At 30.9% G+C, this 16,826-nt stretch overlaps 2 long non-coding RNA genes across 3 annotated transcripts in view; one reads left to right on the forward strand and one right to left on the reverse strand.

The window, feature by feature from the left end:
- LOC111632132 overlaps positions 1-12,713 on the reverse strand; it is a 23,732-nt gene extending 11,019 nt beyond the window's left edge. For both annotated transcript variants that reach the window (XR_002757815.1, XR_002757816.1), the window contains exons 1-2: positions 12,583-12,713; positions 12,409-12,515 (exon numbers count right to left, since the gene is read on the reverse strand). This is a non-coding gene — a long non-coding RNA (uncharacterized LOC111632132). The remainder of the gene's footprint in view (positions 1-12,408; positions 12,516-12,582) is intronic.
- Positions 12,714-12,808: 95 nt separating this feature from the next.
- The window catches only part of LOC111632134, a 35,457-nt gene continuing 31,439 nt past the window's right edge, over positions 12,809-16,826 (forward strand). Inside the window, exon 1 of the long non-coding RNA XR_002757817.1 lies at positions 12,809-12,891. This is a non-coding gene — a long non-coding RNA (uncharacterized LOC111632134). The remainder of the gene's footprint in view (positions 12,892-16,826) is intronic.

Consider the following 16,826-nt stretch of genomic DNA (forward strand, 5'->3'; position numbering starts at 1 on the left):
GTTCTCTCCTGTACAGGTGTGATACCACACATGCTACACAAAAGCCTGGGAACATTACAATTGAGTAGAAATACATACATCACACTACAGAAGGCCGCTATATTGAATACATGCCATATTGTTAGGAAATTCCTTAATACAGACACTGACACACACATTTAATTTTAGTTTTGTTTTGGTTGCTATGCCTTGACTCTGGTCCGGCATAGTACACAGCCACCGGTTTAAACCGAGTATTACCTACTAAACCCAACATAATAATAATAATCCAGCAACGAGTTGCTTAACTTTCCCGGCGATATTTAATACAGCGTGTAACGCCATCTGTTATGATATTTTACTTTAAATTTTTTTTTATTTTTAATTATTATAAAATGGCAAAAAGATTAATTTTCAACGTAGGGATTATTTTTACAAAGTAAAATTATCATAAAATTTGACCCTACTTGAGGTATTTCACACGACTTCTATATCTCTCCACTCCCTCGACCTTTAACCACCAAAATTAAATTGCATCAACCCCCTTAATATACAAATTTCCTTGCAAAATTTCAGAAATTCTCGACAAAAATTACAGGAGTTATTATGCTTCAAAGAGGGTGAACAAAATCATTTTTTTCCTGTTGCTGTAAATTCTGTATACTGCTGTATGATTTCCATATACAGTACACATATTTCAGTCAGTATGTAGGGCATTTTTCTCGATCCTACAGTCGATCATGGCTTCAAGACGGGAGGAACTAGGGTTTTTTCTCGTGCCATAGTTGCTCCTACTCCTTTTAAGGAAAACTGGCCCCTATTTAGGCATTACTAACGTGGTGAAAATCCGGAAAACTCCACGTGGTCAGCCCGTCCGTGCGAGACGCGAACCCACGACTGAACTCCCAGTGTTCAAGGTACGAAAACAGCTTGGCCACTTGTGGGCCATCCCCATGAAGCACTGTCTCACCACGCGACTAAACAAATTCCGATTCGCGAAATATTATAGAATGCCTGATGATTATCGGACAATTGCGGATTAACCGGGTAACAAGTTTGTTAATCCACAAACTTGTACTGTTAATTCGTATTACATACATATTTATATACCGGCTTAGATCAGCCTAATTTTAAGATTACGTATTGGAAGTATTTCAACTGATTCTTTTATTTAAACGTATATAAAACAATGGGAGGGTTAATGATAATGCTACGTATATAAATTATAAAGGTAGGCGTATGCTGCTAGATCCATTTTCTCCTACACGATGTGGGACATCATTCGTTTTCTGTTACTGACGTGTCGTGGCTGAAATTTACCAAAAAATATGCGCCATTTTTCTTCATTATTATTATTTTTTTTTTTCGGTCGAAATAATCGAGATGAACTTAAATTTTTATGTATGAATTCTTAAAATAAGGTTATTTTCGACATTTATATATTCAAAAAATCACACAATGAGGTTAACTAGGTTACAACTTTTTCAAAAAAAGCCTAAATGGATGACAAATTTTCATGATCGTGTTTAATTTAGTGTATTTTATAGCAGGATGTTAGTCATATACAGTAAATAGGTTTGACCTGATACTCGAGTATCGAGCTGTTTACTACAATTTATTTATTTTTTTAAATTTTCTTTTAACATAATTCTCCGATTTATAAATATTTACGAATTTATGTACTGTTCTTGTTAATCTGGATCAGCTTTCGTAAGGAAGTAACTGATGTAGATATAAATTCTTTTTATATTTAATTACTTCAATGGTGAATTTTATAAGTGTTTAAGTTGTTTTAGTAAATGATTTGTATGCCGCCTAAATCTGATGACAACTACTCATCTTTTTGGACAGGTATGTGGGGTGATGTGAGTTTTGGATGTCCCCAGAGGCTTTAGGAATAAAATTTAAACTTAAAAAATTATAAAAAAAACACATATAAATAAGTAAAAACATACTTTATGATACTTTATTCATTTATTCTGATTATACTTTTTACTTTATCGGCTCTGTTATATGTTATGTAACTTTTATATAACATCTCTGTTATGTGTTATATAATAGAGAGAAAGTATGGCGCTCGGTCAAAAACTGAACCCCAAAAAATACAAAAAATTCGTTTTTTTCTTCTTCTTCTGTATTCATGGATGTTAGTGTATGTGTGGGGGAAACACGATTTTGTTCACTCTCTTTGAAGCTTAATAACTTTATCGAAAATTATGAAATCTGACAAGGAGATTTGTTTATTAGGGGCATTAATGCTATTAAATTTCAGTGGTTAAAGGTCGAAGGAGTAGGGAGATAAAGTGGGTCATGTGTCTATCTCGAGTACGATAAGACTTAATTAATAAGGATTTTACTCATTACCATTTACAATTTTTTTTTTTTATAAAACCCATTCCTATCCTCAAAATTAAGCTTTTATCATTTTATAATAATAAAAAATATGGAAAGTTTATANTTATACCTTTAATATTTCGGGATGAACTCGATTTCATCCATCAATCTTTAATAATCAATAGCAGATGATGGAAGAAATCGAATCCATTGGATAATGTTGATAATCGTCTTAAATTGTGTAAGCATTTTTGACATTATTAATTAATATTTCTGAATATCTAAATCTATTACTTTGATCGGTCAAAATAGTCATCAATTTTAATTTTTACATTTTTGGACTTGGGGACCTTCAAACGTCCAGAAATGCATAAAAGGAGGTTTCTGTATGTATGTTTGGGTGTGGGGAGCACGATTTTGTTCATCCACTTTGAAGCATAATAACTCCTGTGCCTTTTGTCGAAAATTTCTGAGATTTTGCAAAGATGTTTATGTATGAGGGACATTGGTGCTATTAAATTTTGGTGTTTAAAGATCGAGGGAGATTAGAGATAGAGGAAGGACATGTGTCGTATCTCGAGTGGCGTCATACCTAATGAAGATTTTACTCGTTATTAGCATTTACAATTTTTTATAAATATTTTGAGGCCCAACTAATTACTTTTTCCTGAGGCCCCAGAAAACCTTCAGTCGGTTCTGGCTCCATCTTCCCCTTCTCTACTACCCTTTATTTTATTTATAACGATAATTTAGTTATTTATAGATGTTATAACATGCTTTTTTTCAGTGTTTAATCACAAAAAAAAAGAGAAAATATTTTTCGTTTTATGTCAACTTATTCCCAATCGATTTAACAAGTCTAAGGAGAATTAGAAGTAGAATCGAACTGCTCTAATTAATAAATCGAATGCATTCACTTTATTGACTATCTTAGTCTATTTTGGAAGTGTATAACTATTGGAATAAGTTATTTCAAACTTCTGTGATTAGTTCACAATCACTGATCTTAAATTGATTTACTATCGTCATGGTAAAATACATGGATAAAAATTGTATATACGCACTTAGATTGTTCCATAGATTTTAAAATAATTTTTGAACGTGTTGTTCCATACGTTCCATGGGCTGTGTGCAGCTCCATCTATTACGAGATTGTATTTAAAATATTTTTATATTATTAACTATTATAAAATGGCAAAAACTTAATTTTGAGGGTGGAGATGACTTATAAAATATTATAAAGAGTAAAATCATTAAGTCCTACTCCACTCGAGAGATATGACACATGACCCTCTATCTCCCCATCTCCTTGACCTTTAACCATCAAAATTTAATAGCAACAATTTCCCTAATACACAAACCTCCCTACGAAATTTCAGAAATTTTCGACAAAAGGCACAGCAGTTATTAAGCTTTCAAAGTGGGTGAATAAATCGTGCTACCAAATACATATAGTAACGTACCGGTACATACAAGAAAAGTCCCCAAATATATTTTTGTATTTCTCCACGTTTCAAAGTCCAAAAATGTAAAAATTTTGAGGGAGTCATTTTTTGATCGATCGCCATACTTTCCCTCTGTTATATATAACAGCCGGGAAAGTAGTAACATACTAGTAACTAGTATCATGTTAGGTGTTTAATTAATTAAATATATACGGTATTATCTTTCGATTTAAATTTATTGATAATATATCAAACTATTCTTACATATATATATATATTTTTTTTTTCGTACAAATATGACCAAACAAGACTACATTGCTGGTCCGTACCGAAAGTTGAAAAACTAACACAATTCAATAACGGGTACTCTATTTAACAAGTAAGTATCAAAATTTTTAGGATTTTTGATGAAGTTCGCTTGTCTTCGTTTTCGGGTGGATCGTGTCGCCCTGTATAAATAGCACCCAATTAGATATTCCGTTATAACTGATAACTTCTTGAAGGGATACGTATAAAACTTTCCGGGATCTTTCACTATCAATAAATTATAGTTTTTGGTGAGTAATATTCTAACATAAAAATATTTATGGATGAACCTAAAAACTGATTTTATTTAGTTCAACAGAAAGATTTTATTTCAGAGTTAAAGAACTTTGTTTCTCTGCTATATGATGTGTATTTTATATAGATAATATTACAGAATGGAAATGGGCAAGGTATCATTTTTCTTTTATTACTAAAGACATTTAACGCTTTTCATATTAAAACTTTATATGAAGTTTGTGAAAATCAAGGTGTGTGAGTTTATTGGATTAATTTAGCATGTCTGCTATAAAACTAAACTATAGAATTTTATCAGTGGCGTAGTGAGGTACGACTAACAATGCCTCTCCCCCCGCCATAGGTACCAATTGATCAAATATACTAACATCTTTTTGTTATTATTAAAGCAATAATAATTACACACATTTCAGGAAAAATAACTTGAGACTTGATGTATAATAATCGATTGTAATATGATTAGAGAAAATTCAATAGCCGAATTAGCTAATGAAGAAAACAGATTGTTTGAAGTCATCTATTATTAAATTGAATTTGATTGATGGGGTAAGACAATGCAACACATGGTGTGGTCTGTCAAGGGGAGGTGACTTCCGGGAGCGCTTTCTACGGAAAACTGACACTATTTATATGTTAGGTGGAGAAAATCCGGAAAATTCTACGTGGCTATCTCGTTGTCCCCACGACCAACTAACCACCAGTGTTCAGCAGTTTTATCCACTCGTCCAATGGTGAACACTCATTATTAATTTACAATTTGCCGTAGTGTCTTTCGTTCACTTTCGTTTTTAACTTTTTCGTTCTCCAAATTTTTATTTTTCTTTATTTTTATGGCAATATTACTAAAAAAATGCATTTGCGTATTATATAATCTTTAAAACAACTTCTTACAGGATTACTGGAATGTATACTTCACAGAAGCTAGATCAGAAGAGTAGCACAAACACTCATTTCCTCGACATCAACATTCGCCTCGACGGCATCCGGGTGGAAACGAGCGTTTATTATAAACCGTGTTACGTACAGTACCATTATTTATCTCGGCGAACTCTACGGACCGTTTCTCTTATAAGATCGCGGCTTTCCGTGCGCTAACGAGAAGGGCATATACGCACCACACCAGATGGAAGGAAACCGTGGCAGAGTTGAAGCGCATTGAGAACATAGCTTTAAGGCAGGGGTATAGTAAGGGCCTGATACATAACTTATCCGCGCATACTCCAAACAACTAGCCGCGCGTAACATATGCAACACACAGGTAATGCCCAACGGAATCCAAGACCACAATAATAACCAATCACGCGCGGTGGCGGAATACAACCAACATCTAAGCCCCATGTACAAAGAAATTGCTGTCCGTACGAGCACAAAGATTGCATTAGGAGATCCAACACGGTATACGGGCATTTGCGCAACGGCAAAGACAAGACTGACAAAAGTCGGGCACCGGGTGTATACATGGTTCCCCTCAGAGACAACAGATTTCAAAGGGATTTAGTATGCATTGGGTCCACAAAGCGCTCTCTAAGTAAAAGATTACAGGAGCACAGATATGATATCACTAACAAAAGGCGCACCACCGCCCTATCCACCTACGCCACAGATCCCGACATACAAGCCGACCTCCAAACTGGTCAGATTGTCACATCGAAAGAACACCTTCGAAACCTTCAGGCATTACATATTTACAAAGCCGGATTACACGGCAACTGTATTAACACAAATGATGCCACTAAGGTTTCCTATGCATGGAGGTACTGTTATGAAAAAACGGGCAACACCAGAAGTTAGCAACCTTTTTCTGTACCTTTATACAGTATCGTATTATTCACTGTTTATGGTATTGATATAGTTCTATCGTCATGGTAAAATACATGGATAAAAGTTGTATATACGCACTTAGATTGTTCCATAGATTTTAAAATAATTTTTGAACGTGTTGTTCCATACGTTCCATGGGCTGTGTGCAGCTCCATCTATTACGAGATTGTATTTAAAATATTTTTATATTATTAACTATTATAAAATGGCAAAAACTTAATTTTGAGGGTGGAGATGACTTATAAAATATTATAAAGAGTAAAATCATTAAGTCCTACTCCACTCGAGAGATATGACACATGACCCTCTATCTCCCCATCTCCTTGACCTTTAACCATCAAAATTTAATAGCAACAATTTCCCTAATACACAAACCTCCCTACGAAATTTCAGAAATTTTCGACAAAAGGCACAGCAGTTATTAAGCTTTCAAAGTGGGTGAATAAATCGTGCTACCAAATACATATAGTAACGTACCGGTACATACAAGAAAAGTCCCCAAATATATTTTTGTATTTCTCCACGTTTCAAAGTCCAAAAATGTAAAAATTTTGAGGGAGTCATTTTTTGATCGATCGCCATACTTTCCCTCTGTTATATATAACAGCCGGGAAAGTAGTAACATACTAGTAACTAGTATCATGTTAGGTGTTTAATTAATTAAATATATACGGTATTATCTTTCGATTTAAATTTATTGATAANAACCCACGACTGAACTCCCAGTGTTCAAGGTACGAAAACAGCTTGGCCACTTGTGGGCCATCCCCATGAAGCACTGTCTCACCACGCGACTAAACAAATTCCGATTCGCGAAATATTATAGAATGCCTGATGATTATCGGACAATTGCGGATTAACCGGGTAACAAGTTTGTTAATCCACAAACTTGTACTGTTAATTCGTATTACATACATATTTATATACCGGCTTAGATCAGCCTAATTTTAAGATTACGTATTGGAAGTATTTCAACTGATTCTTTTATTTAAACGTATATAAAACAATGGGAGGGTTAATGATAATGCTACGTATATAAATTATAAAGGTAGGCGTATGCTGCTAGATCCATTTTCTCCTACACGATGTGGGACATCATTCGTTTTCTGTTACTGACGTGTCGTGGCTGAAATTTACCAAAAAATATGCGCCATTTTTCTTCATTATTATTATTTTTTTTTTTCGGTCGAAATAATCGAGATGAACTTAAATTTTTATGTATGAATTCTTAAAATAAGGTTATTTTCGACATTTATATATTCAAAAAATCACACAATGAGGTTAACTAGGTTACAACTTTTTCAAAAAAAGCCTAAATGGATGACAAATTTTCATGATCGTGTTTAATTTAGTGTATTTTATAGCAGGATGTTAGTCATATACAGTAAATAGGTTTGACCTGATACTCGAGTATCGAGCTGTTTACTACAATTTATTTATTTTTTTAAATTTTCTTTTAACATAATTCTCCGATTTATAAATATTTACGAATTTATGTACTGTTCTTGTTAATCTGGATCAGCTTTCGTAAGGAAGTAACTGATGTAGATATAAATTCTTTTTATATTTAATTACTTCAATGGTGAATTTTATAAGTGTTTAAGTTGTTTTAGTAAATGATTTGTATGCCGCCTAAATCTGATGACAACTACTCATCTTTTTGGACAGGTATGTGGGGTGATGTGAGTTTTGGATGTCCCCAGAGGCTTTAGGAATAAAATTTAAACTTAAAAAATTATAAAAAAAAACACATATAAATAAGTAAAAACATACTTTATGATACTTTATTCATTTATTCTGATTATACTTTTTACTTTATCGGCTCTGTTATATGTTATGTAACTTTTATATAACATCTCTGTTATGTGTTATATAATAGAGAGAAAGTATGGCGCTCGGTCAAAAACTGAACCCCAAAAAATACAAAAAATTCGTTTTTTTCTTCTTCTTCTGTATTCATGGATGTTAGTGTATGTGTGGGGGAAACACGATTTTGTTCACTCTCTTTGAAGCTTAATAACTTTATCGAAAATTATGAAATCTGACAAGGAGATTTGTTTATTAGGGGCATTAATGCTATTAAATTTCAGTGGTTAAAGGTCGAAGGAGTAGGGAGATAAAGTGGGTCATGTGTCTATCTCGAGTACGATAAGACTTAATTAATAAGGATTTTACTCATTACCATTTACAATTTTTTTTTTTTTATAAAACCCATTCCTATCCTCAAAATTAAGCTTTTATCATTTTATAATAATAAAAAACATGGAAAGTTTATAATAGTAAAATATCATAACAGATGACCCCATTAAAATTTTAAATGTTGCCGGGAAAGTTAAGCAACTGCTGCTTGATTTTTACATTATCCCTTCCAGATTACTCCAGAGCAAAATTTTAGTCACGCCAATGATATCTAGCATTAATTATACAACTAATAGATTGGTTCTCGTGTCCAAAAATAGTTTTTTTTTTTAGATAATAAATTAAAATAATTATATGTAGGCTAGTTGTATTAATAATAATGGGACTCCATTTGTAAAGGTTTTTTTTTCTTGTTAATTTTATAACCTCTTGTAAAAAGAATTGCTGGGCAGAATGAGCACATTTACATAATTATATTGAATAAATTATTATCTGTTTGGGAATAACACTGTACAGAACGTCACTAAACTATGTTCAGATGTTGTTTTAGTCTAAACACTGATGAAAAGTTTTCTATAATGCTTGTTTATTGTGTAGTTCCTTCAATGTATATTTAAATTTTATGTACAAAATATGTGAAAATATATATTTTAGCGCCGTTAAATAGTTTTTCAAATGAAAATTCGCATTTGCACTTAGAACTGAATCATATTGCTTTTTTCCCAGTCGAATTTTTTAATCTATTGATAACTTTTTTTTATTTATTCTTATCTGTTTCGTAATTTCTGTCAATAATTTCTCCATGCTTTCCTATCTGCTCCAAGAAGAATCACATTCGTTTTTTTGTTTTCTTTCTTTCTTTCGTTAATAAACGTTATTTATAAACTTCTGAAGAGCAACTTTTAGTATTCGATTGCTTCTTGTTCTCTCTGTTTAGGTCTTTAGAAGAGCAAGTTTTATATTATAATAATTATTGTTCATAGATTTTTATGTTTAAATGAACATACCTTATTTTTACTTTTCCGGCTATTATATCTTATGTAACAGTATAAAAAAATGACCCTCTCCAAGATTTTTTCTTACATTTTTGTACTCGGGGGACCTTGAAACGTCGAGAAATGCAATAAATTTGGGGGTTTTTCTGTATGTACGTGTGTTTGCAGTGTGTGGGAGACACGATATTGCTCACACACTGAAGTTTAAATAACTCCTATGAATTTTATCGAAAATATCTGAAATTTTGCAGAGAGGTTCGTTTATTAGGTCCATTCGTGCTATTAAATTTTGGTGGTTAAAGGTCAAGGGGTGGAGAGATATAGAGGGTCGTGTGACGTATGTCGAGTAGGGTCGGGCTTAATGATTTTACTCGTTATTAGCATTTACAATTTTTTTTTTCTTGTTATAAAACTCGTTTTCTTTTCTCAAAATTAATCTTTTTGCCATTTTATGATAATTAATAATATAAAACGTTTCTAAAATAAAATCTGGTAACAGATGGCGCTACACACATTTTTAAATCCTGCCGGGAAAGTTATGCAACTCGTTATTGAAAATTTTTTTCGTTGTCCATCTAAATTAATGATATTTATAGGTCCAAAATTACTGTTCTTTAAATACTAAAGCTTTCAGTAAAAATTCTTTAATAACAGTCATAAATGCATAGATATAGTCATAATATCAATACCTAGATAGATATATGGAAGGATATGATCACCTATAATGACATATGGCCGTGTCATTTATTGTACAAACACATGTCGTCATAGGTGATTGTATCCTTTCGTGCATCCTAATTAAACCTAAGTACGTTTCACTATTTATTCTACACGTATAAAAATAAGGAAAACTTTATATTTTTATTAACAACACGCAAATATTTTCTACACTAAAAAAATACTAATTTTAAATTAGAGTTCGAGGGAGTAAATATAAAGAAATGTACCGTTTTTCAGAATAACACTTAATAAGTTGTAATAAATTAACGTCGTAATCATTTAGAAAATTCTTAGAAGTGCTTTAAGTGCTAAGCATTCATTTATATAAATCCCTAGACGAAAGAATTATTTTACACAAGGGTAAAGCTATCTGTACTTTGGGAGATTAATCTACCGAAAGGAAAATAAATTTATGAAAAATGGTAGCAAAGGATTTGATATTCTTTTGAAAAATAGCTTTCTGATAAGTAGCAAGAGAATGAAAGCTACCGGGATGGGGAATAAGTGTTGTTATAAAAATCTGAAGTGTGCCTTGTCAGTGTTTACGATAAGAACGATGTGTGGAAGAGCTGATGATAAAATAGTTTCGAAAATTTTCTAACAATACAACGAAGAAGCTCTTGTAGAATATTACACTTTTAAGAAGATTAATGAATTGCATTTATTAAAAAGCCAATCGAATTTACATTCGTTCATTAATTTTAAAATAACTTAGAAAATTTCTGTTTACAGACTTATCTGCAAAGATAGAACGAATCTTCAAAGACGTTGCCACAAGACGTTTAATGAGGTAAAGTACTAAAAATACAGCATAAATATTTGGTGTTAATTTTATTTAAGAATTTAAATCGAATTTATAATAAATTTCCGTTGCCGGAAAGAGAAAAGAAAAAAAAAATTCCGAAAATTTCCGTTTTGGGAAAAATACTCATCGATTTTTATTTAGACTTTTTCTGTAAATGCTGTAGTAGAGATAAAACTCTTGCATTAAATGTTTCCCCGAGGAAATTTAAAGCAAAAACTTCGAAATTCGATAAAATAATGTTTTGATTCAATGTACTTTTTTCTTTCTTTTTTTTTTTTTCTTCTAAATGTTGCCCCGATTTTATGTACAATTTATAATTCGATGTTTATCCTGTTTCTATTAGGCTATATTACGAAGAAACAAAAACGTCAAGCTTATCCTTTCTACTTTTTACTTGCATATAGAGATACTTTTATTATTTGTTTCGATTAAAGCAATTAAATAATTCGAAAGGAAAGATTGGATAATTCTGATTTTTGCCATTTAGGCACACAAATCAATTAAAATCGATCAGAAAAATATACACAAAAAAAAAAAACTTTGAAAAACTTGAAATAAAATCCAGCAATGAGTTGCGTAACTTTCCCGACAAATTGTGTGTGACGCCATCTGTTAAAAAACGTTTTATATTATTAATTATTGTTATAAAATGACAATAAGCTTAATTTCGAGGGTGTTTTTATCCCGAATTTCTTAGCATTTCACAACGTTTTAAGGTCTCCCGAGTCCAAAAATGTACCCTCCAAAAATCGAGTTACTTTTCTGGCTGTTATATATAAAATGACCCCTTTTGGAAGGGTCATTTTATATATAACAGCCAGGAAAGTAAGAAAAAAGTTAGGAACAAAGTAATATTTTGTAAGTTGAAAAATATATTACATAATAATAATATTATAATAAATATAAAATTATTAACTGTGTATAAAATAACTCTATCAACAAACATAAAACATGGTTATTGAATGTAGATGCAGGACGTAAAATAAACTTCTTATAGGATTTCGTATAAAAACTTTGATGATTGATATATGTTTACCGCTCTAAAAGTTGATATTTTATGATAAAAATAGTTTTAAAAAAATTTTTTGNACTTTATTGACTATCTTAGTCTATTTTGGAAGTGTATAACTATTGGAATAAGTTATTTCAAACTTCTGTGATTAGTTCACAATCACTGATCTTAAATTGATTTATTTAATTGTGATTTCAATCATATTGTGTAACATATTTGTATCATAAGTAATTGTGATTTCAATTATAAGATTCAGTAATTATATTAAAAATAATTGCATATATAAATTAAAATTTTATTTCTGATACATATGGAAGCTATCTGATCTTTACTATTATAAATGGATATATTATAAAGTTGAAGCAGTAATAATAAATATTAAATGTATTAAAGAAAACAGATTTTAGTTCTGGTGATTAAAATAAAGTTATTTGTAAAGAGTAAGAGGGATGTGTGAAGTAACTGCTGTTTCCATTAAACCATAATTTACAGATATATATCGATTTTATCTCTTGTAGAACCATGTAGTAAATGGGCTGTGCTCTACTTAATGTGAATTAGGTAAGTAAACAAGGAAGATTAATGTACAGCACTTACCTTCTCCAGAGTGCAACTGCCAACAGCATCAACTATAAAACATATCCTTATAACATCGTATATATCTGTTCTAACCTTCTAAAAAAATCATTTCGTCTTTATTCCTTCTAATAAATTTAAAAAATAATCATTTTATTCCTTAAAAACAAAGAAAAAAAAAACTAATTTACTTACTTTTCATAAGTACGTGCGAGAAACAAAATGGCGACCGAAAAAAACAGACGATAATTTGAATGGCGCGGTAAATTTTAAAATTTTGTTCCGTTATTATTTTATTATTAATTTATGTTACTTTTCTGTTATTTTATTATAGAAAATTATTACGATTTAATAATTATATAATTATCAAATGTTCGTCTGTCAGGTATTCACTTCGACGTCAATTTGACGTCATCTCTTCGGTTATATAATGAACGAATTTGAAAAATGACGTAAAATTGACGTAATTATTGCATTGCCTGAACCGAACGAACAAGCCTTAAGGTGAGTTTAATTATATAGACGTATTGCAATATAGAATAAATAAATAAAAAAATTAATTAATTAAAACAATCGTTAATTCCTAAATTCGCAGTTTTAAAATAAAATGCAACAGGCAAAATGGCGTCTGAAAAAGCAGACGATATGTTCAAATTATCGTCTGCTATACAGACGCCATTTTGTTTCCTGCATTTATATACTACAATATATTAAATATATACTGTATATATTTAATGCAATTTTGTAAATTAACTGACTCGAACTGTTCAAAATTGTTTATTATTATTAATTTATAATAATTTTCAGTTATAACCAGATTTATTTATGTATTATCTCCAAATGGGGAGAATTATTCCGTACAACAGGAAAAATAATCCATAATAATAACAATAATAATAATAATAATAACTCTCCCGTGGTCACCACCTGGTCGTGGTGGGAGAGCCCAGTAATTTTACAGATCCATAGGGCAATGCAGGCTGGAGCACAAGCTCCTGGTAGGGACACCCATGCCAGTAAGGTCTATGGGGAGAAATGAAGCTAAGAGTGACCACACACCCACATTCTGTGGAGATAATCATTATNGGTACGAAAACAGCTTGGCCACTTGTGGGCCATCCCCATGAAGCACTGTCTCACCACGCGACTAAACAAATTCCGATTCGCGAAATATTATAGAATGCCTGATGATTATCGGACAATTGCGGATTAACCGGGTAACAAGTTTGTTAATCCACAAACTTGTACTGTTAATTCGTATTACATACATATTTATATACCGGCTTAGATCAGCCTAATTTTAAGATTACGTATTGGAAGTATTTCAACTGATTCTTTTATTTAAACGTATATAAAACAATGGGAGGGTTAATGATAATGCTACGTATATAAATTATAAAGGTAGGCGTATGCTGCTAGATCCATTTTCTCCTACACGATGTGGGACATCATTCGTTTTCTGTTACTGACGTGTCGTGGCTGAAATTTACCAAAAAATATGCGCCATTTTTCTTCATTATTATTATTTTTTTTTTTCGGTCGAAATAATCGAGATGAACTTAAATTTTTATGTATGAATTCTTAAAATAAGGTTATTTTCGACATTTATATATTCAAAAAATCACACAATGAGGTTAACTAGGTTACAACTTTTTCAAAAAAAGCCTAAATGGATGACAAATTTTCATGATCGTGTTTAATTTAGTGTATTTTATAGCAGGATGTTAGTCATATACAGTAAATAGGTTTGACCTGATACTCGAGTATCGAGCTGTTTACTACAATTTATTTATTTTTTTAAATTTTCTTTTAACATAATTCTCCGATTTATAAATATTTACGAATTTATGTACTGTTCTTGTTAATCTGGATCAGCTTTCGTAAGGAAGTAACTGATGTAGATATAAATTCTTTTTATATTTAATTACTTCAATGGTGAATTTTATAAGTGTTTAAGTTGTTTTAGTAAATGATTTGTATGCCGCCTAAATCTGATGACAACTACTCATCTTTTTGGACAGGTATGTGGGGTGATGTGAGTTTTGGATGTCCCCAGAGGCTTTAGGAATAAAATTTAAACTTAAAAAATTATAAAAAAAAACACATATAAATAAGTAAAAACATACTTTATGATACTTTATTCATTTATTCTGATTATACTTTTTACTTTATCGGCTCTGTTATATGTTATGTAACTTTTATATAACATCTCTGTTATGTGTTATATAATAGAGAGAAAGTATGGCGCTCGGTCAAAAACTGAACCCCAAAAAATACAAAAAATTCGTTTTTTTCTTCTTCTTCTGTATTCATGGATGTTAGTGTATGTGTGGGGGAAACACGATTTTGTTCACTCTCTTTGAAGCTTAATAACTTTATCGAAAATTATGAAATCTGACAAGGAGATTTGTTTATTAGGGGCATTAATGCTATTAAATTTCAGTGGTTAAAGGTCGAAGGAGTAGGGAGATAAAGTGGGTCATGTGTCTATCTCGAGTACGATAAGACTTAATTAATAAGGATTTTACTCATTACCATTTACAATTTTTTTTTTTTTATAAAACCCATTCCTATCCTCAAAATTAAGCTTTTATCATTTTATAATAATAAAAAACATGGAAAGTTTATAATAGTAAAATATCATAACAGATGACCCCATTAAAATTTTAAATGTTGCCGGGAAAGTTAAGCAACTGCTGCTTGATTTTTACATTATCCCTTCCAGATTACTCCAGAGCAAAATTTTAGTCACGCCAATGATATCTAGCATTAATTATACAACTAATAGATTGGTTCTCGTGTCCAAAAATAGTTTTTTTTTTTAGATAATAAATTAAAATAATTATATGTAGGCTAGTTGTATTAATAATAATGGGACTCCATTTGTAAAGGTTTTTTTTTCTTGTTAATTTTATAACCTCTTGTAAAAAGAATTGCTGGGCAGAATGAGCACATTTACATAATTATATTGAATAAATTATTATCTGTTTGGGAATAACACTGTACAGAACGTCACTAAACTATGTTCAGATGTTGTTTTAGTCTAAACACTGATGAAAAGTTTTCTATAATGCTTGTTTATTGTGTAGTTCCTTCAATGTATATTTAAATTTTATGTACAAAATATGTGAAAATATATATTTTAGCGCCGTTAAATAGTTTTTCAAATGAAAATTCGCATTTGCACTTAGAACTGAATCATATTGCTTTTTTCCCAGTCGAATTTTTTAATCTATTGATAACTTTTTTTTATTTATTCTTATCTGTTTCGTAATTTCTGTCAATAATTTCTCCATGCTTTCCTATCTGCTCCAAGAAGAATCACATTCGTTTTTTTGTTTTCTTTCTTTCTTTCGTTAATAAACGTTATTTATAAACTTCTGAAGAGCAACTTTTAGTATTCGATTGCTTCTTGTTCTCTCTGTTTAGGTCTTTAGAAGAGCAAGTTTTATATTATAATAATTATTGTTCATAGATTTTTATGTTTAAATGAACATACCTTATTTTTACTTTTCCGGCTATTATATCTTATGTAACAGTATAAAAAAAAAATGACCCTCTCCAAGATTTTTTCTTACATTTTTGTACTCGGGGGACCTTGAAACGTCGAGAAATGCAAAAAATTTGGGGGGGTTTTTCTGTATGTATGTGTGTTTGCGTGTGTGGGAGGCACGATATTGCTCACACACTGAAGTTTAAATAACTCCTATGAATTTTATCGAAAATATCTGAAATTTTGCAGGGAGGTTCGTTTATTAGGTCCATTCGTGCTATTAAATTTTGGTGGTTAAAGGTCAAGGGGTGGAGAGATATAGAGGGTCGTGTGACGTATGTCGAGTAGGGTCGGGCTTAATGATTTTACTCGTTATTAGCATTTACAATTTTTTTTTTCTTGTTATAAAACTCGTTTTCTTTTCTCAAAATTAATCTTTTTGCCATTTTATGATAATTAATAATATAAAACGTTTCTAAAATAAAATCTGGTAACAGATGGCGCTACACACATTTTTAAATCCTGCCGGGAAAGTTATGCAACTCGTTATTGAAAATTTTTTTCGTTGTCCATCTAAATTAATGATATTTATAGGTCCAAAATTACTGTTCTTTAAATACTAAAGCTTTCAGTAAAAATTCTTTAATAACAGTCATAAATGCATAGATATAGTCATAATATCAATACCTAGATAGATATATGGAAGGATATGATCACCTATAATGACATATGGCCGTGTCATTTATTGTACAAACACATGTCGTCATAGGTGATTGTATCCTTTCGTGCATCCTAATTAAACCTAAGTACGTTTCACTATTTATTCTACACGTATAAAAATAAGGAAAACTTTATATTTTTATTAACAACACGCAAATATTTTCTACACTAAAAAAATACTAATTTTAAATTAGAGTTCGAGGGAGTAAATATAAAGAAATGTACC

The sequence above is a fragment of the Centruroides sculpturatus genome, unplaced genomic scaffold (genome assembly GCF_000671375.1).
Source record: "Centruroides sculpturatus isolate CEXI.00-Female unplaced genomic scaffold, Cexi_2.0 scaffold711, whole genome shotgun sequence".
NCBI classification, from domain to species: Eukaryota; Metazoa; Arthropoda; class Arachnida; order Scorpiones; family Buthidae; genus Centruroides; species Centruroides sculpturatus.